Genomic DNA, 4,658 nt, shown 5'->3' on the forward strand with positions numbered 1-4,658 from the left:
GCCGTCAGGGTCAGGCAGAGACGCCTGCAGCGAGGAGCAGGGCGTATCAGTTGGTTTTAGATGAGGTGTGAGCATCCTGATGTGTCAGGTACATATCTTCTTTCATTTCTCAATCAACTTATGATATGGTCTTATTGTTATGGTTATGTATCGGTATTGATAATGATACTTCAGAATTTTGTGGCCTGCTGGTGATTGATTTATATGACATCTGCATATCTTGGATATCAGAATGATAGTTGGAGGTCGTCTCCTTTAGAGTGGGTTACTTAGTATGCATTACATGTAGCATGCCTGTGAGGGGATTAGTAGTGCCCCGCTAGTTCGGGAAGGTGTCGATTGGAAATGGATCGGTTAGATCCCCAGTTGTGGTAAGTTGGGTTTTCAGCGAAGTGATCAGGGGATGGTAGGAAGAATTTCTGAGCTGTGAGCTGTGAGGAGCTAGTCAAGTGGAAGTGGGGGAGAGCCATTTGTGTGGCCAAGGATAGAAGTAAGTATAAGACTACGATGGTTTCGCAGTCTTGGTAAGGAAGGAAGCAGCCCAAGTGGCTATTTGGATGGAGGATCAGGTTAGTTAGGAGTTGGAGAAACTTTCCAACCTTGAGTTTGTGTATTCATGTTTAGCGGGTGACTGGTTCGGGAAAACCAGGTCGCAGAGCCTTCGCCAGGTGTAAGTTTAGGCGGGATATAAGACTGTGGGGTAGCCGCAACATTCCCTAACAGCGAGTCAGCGAGGGAAGTGATGTAAGACTGCGGGTAAGACGTAGCGTTCATTAGCAATTTAATTCACGGAGTGTGGGCGGAGGCCCGTATCCCCTAGTTCGTGGAGTATGGGCGGAGGACCATATCTCCTAGTTCGCGGAGTGTGGGCGGAGGCCCGTATCTCCTAGTTTGCGGAGTGTGGGCGAAGGCCTGTATCTCCTAGTCAGCACGATAGGGATCAGGGAAGGCTAAGTCGTTGAGGTTTAGTATGAAGTCAGCCTGCATAGCCCTTGTTAGGTAAGGCCACTCCAGTATGCAGTTAGGTGAGACCCGTGGGCGAGGCCCGTATGTTAGCAACAGTATATGTGAGACCTGGGAGCAGGATTGCTCAATAGTATGGTTTGGGTGAGACCCGTGGGCGAGCCCGTGCGATAGTAGTTAGGCAGGTGAGACTAGAGGGGAGGACCACTCTAGGATATAGTAGAGTGGGACCCATGGGCGAGGCCCGTGAGATTATAGCAGCACAGGTGGGACCTGGTAGGGACCTTAGGGTAAAGATAGGGGATCGAGGATCCCAAGACTGGTAGCGCCAGAGTGGCAGGATAGGTAGAGCAGTTTAGATAGCCGAAGTTTCTTCGGAAGATGCTGGGAGCGACTAAGAGATTGTGCTAGTTGTAGTGACCGGTGGGTATCCAGTAACTCAGTTATCGGCAGAATCTGTAGAGGGACTAGGGTGGTCTCGGTCCATTCGGAAGGCAAGTGAGAAATGGCAGGACTTTAAGGCAGGGAAGTGACGATAGAGAAGTATGGTGCGGGACAGCTAGTTGACCGGGGAGGGCTATGCCTCTCGCAGCAGGGTTGGATAATCTCAGAGGAAAGGGTTTGACCATGAAGGATATGTCCTTCACAGTGGTAGAGGAGGTGGTTCGTGGTGGAACATTGCCTTGGGAAGGCCAGAAAGCGCACAAGGACAAAGGGGGTGGACCCCTAGGATTTCAGCATAAGTACTCAGGGAGTACTGGAAGGATTGTCAGTTGAGTGAGTTGTGTGCTCAGGATTGATGGGTTTAGAGTGCACTTGAGGATCGATAACTACAAGGACTAGTTTTATTCTGGGTAACCGGGCGGAAGGTCCATGGAAGTGGTCGGCCAGAGTTATATTTATCAGGCAGGGGTGATGTGAGCGGATTGCACGACAGTGGGCTGTAGCGGACTTCGAGGACGAAGTCTAGTTTAAGTGGGGGAGAGTTGTAACACCCAGAATCAGAAAGACCAAGAAAAGAAAGGAAAAGCTCTAAGTTATGATTCAACTCGTCGAGTCCAGGGAGGAACTCGACGAGTCAGAGCGGGATCCGGGGCATAAAGTAAGTGACCGACTCGGCGAGTCGGCTAGTGGACTCGGCGAGTCTGGTCTGGGCGAGAAAAACCTTAATCCCGGGGGTTGTATCCTATTTAAAGAACATTACATCCCTTCCCCAACCTCTTTACCACCCTTTTGAGATCCAGAAACCCTAAATCGTGAGTGAGAGTCCTTGGAAGCAATTTGGAGCTTAGATAAGGGGGTTTTGTGAAGAGATATTGAAGATCAAGAAGCTTGGAGCAAGGGGCTTTGTAGAGAGTTGGATTATTCTTCAGTGGGAGGTCATCCTTGAGGTAATAAGCTGTTGCTTTGGCTTTATTGCAATTAGAGCTATTCTTGAATGAGATTTTGGGGCTATTTTGTTAAGATTGAGATCTATTTCGGGTTTGGGTCTTAGATCTGAGGTTGCTACTTCAGATCTAGGGTTGTGATGGTCCAGAATGTCTTAAAGCAGCAGTCAATGAGTTATTGGTGAAGCCCCTTTGTCTTAAACCCTAGCCCTAGAGTGTTTTGGGCCTTTAGCTCCTTGGTTTCACGTAAAGTTTGCAACTTTACGTGGGGGATAGATTGTAGAAGAGTGGATCTATGGATTGGAGCCCCTGCATGGCTCGAAAAGCCACTGTATGGTTTGAGGTCTGAATAGACTCGGTGAGTTTTATGAACATGAGCGTGGAATCAGCGAGTTGGAAGAATAACTCGGCGAGTTTGTTGAAGATTGCCTTGGACTCGGCGAGTCTGGCCGAAGAACCTCAACCTTTTCTGGTTAAGACGCAGATCGGTGAGTTGATTGGTGACTTAGTGAGTTGGACAGGATGGGACTCAGAGATCGTTGAAATCGACGAGTCTTGGGGTGACTCGGCAAGTTGAGTCGTATTTGGAGAGTTTCTGAGTTTAGGGACTCGGCGAGTCTATGAGTTGACTCCGCGAGTTGAGTTAACTAGAAGGTTGACTTTGACCAGGACTATGACTTTGACCAGAGTTGACTTAGTTTGACTTCTAGAGTTCAGTTTGGAATTAAGTGTTATATTGATATTAGTAGCTCGGGGAGCTACTGGAGCAGCGGATCAGAGAGTTGTCGGACAGAAGCAAGAGAGCTATCAGCAAAGTTCTGCAGTGCAGGTGAGTTTCCCTTTTGTGTGAATGGGTCTACGGCCACAATGTCGGCCCATGTAGTTATGAGTAGGAAGACCTGGGGGTTAGCCCTAGGCACAATATGCTAGTATGACATTCGGGACTAAGGTCCAATGTTAGCGGGCGGGTACCCAAGGAATGGTTTGTATGATAGTTATACTTGTTGTCTGTGTGATACATGTATGTACCTGGTAGGGAGGTGAGTGTGGGCGAGGTCCCGTATCTCACCAATAGCAGAGTATGGACGGTGTTCCACACCTTATTAGCAGTAGAGCAGGGGCAAGGCCCAAGTAAGGAAAAGAGTGAATATGGGTTGGTCCCGTATCTTACTGTCAGTAGGAGCGTGGACGGGGTTCCATGATTCATCAGTAGTAGGACAGGGGCGAGGCCCAGGATAGGCGAGACCTTAGTACAATAATCCAGTAGAGTATGCTAGTGATGTGTTGTGATATGATTATATACTAGTATATGTTAGCGGGTGTGGCCTAAGGAAAACAGATCTGTACGCCGAGCGGGGCTCGAAGCTAGGCGGGGCCTGGTGACAGACGGGGTCCGGTAGCGGGCGAGGCCCAAAGCAGCGGGCGAGAGCCCAATATGTGGTTATGTGCACAATGTAATGTATGACATATATGGATCAGTAGATATGTATGGTAAGTGGTAGGTTGGGGAACTCACAAAGCTTCATGCTTACGGTTTTTAGTTTTGGTTTCAGGTATTCAGTTTTCAGAAGAGGAGCTCGGGAGGATTGCAGCGCACACACCACAACAAGTTAGCCTAGGATATTTACTCTAATAATTAAACAGGTGTTTTGGAAATGAAATTATGATTTGTCATATAAACCCTTTTTGTATGTTTGAATGACTTAACGCTATGAATTAGTAATGTTTTTAAAATAAATTTTTGGACTCGAAATTTGGGATGTTACACTCGACGAGTTGAATCAGCTGTTGGTAGATTTTTCGAGTTTTTGGCCAGATTTGGATTAAGATCATTACCACAAACTGTTTTGACTAATAAAATTCGATTTTTCTGATAAGGTAATGATTATCCTCATCCAATTGAATGATGATTGTCAAATTTTAAGATAATTACTTGATTTTGTGAAAAAATTAATTATTTGTAGAATTTGATTTGAATGATCTTGCTATATGAAATTAGATTAGGTCAATTTTGTGATATAGTTAAGTATATGATTAATTTAATTGTTTTCAAATTGATCCAAGAGTTTTGAAAGTTTTAAAATTTTCCCTCATGTTTTCGAATTTAAAAAAATTGATTAAAAGGTTTTAATTTTGAAATATTTATATTCTAAACCCTAGAGGTTTAAAAGTGTAAAATTCAACCCTTATACTATTATAATATTAAAAGCTTAATACTTATATATATATATATATATATATATATGTATAAGACAGTCAGTCTTACCGTTAGCAGACCTCATTCATGAAGCTGGTCTATAAGGGGGG

The sequence above is a fragment of the Lactuca serriola genome, chromosome 4 (assembly GCF_051521515.1).
Source record: "Lactuca serriola cultivar US96UC23 chromosome 4, Lser_US96UC23_V15, whole genome shotgun sequence".
Lineage (NCBI taxonomy): Eukaryota > Viridiplantae > Streptophyta > Magnoliopsida > Asterales > Asteraceae > Lactuca > Lactuca serriola.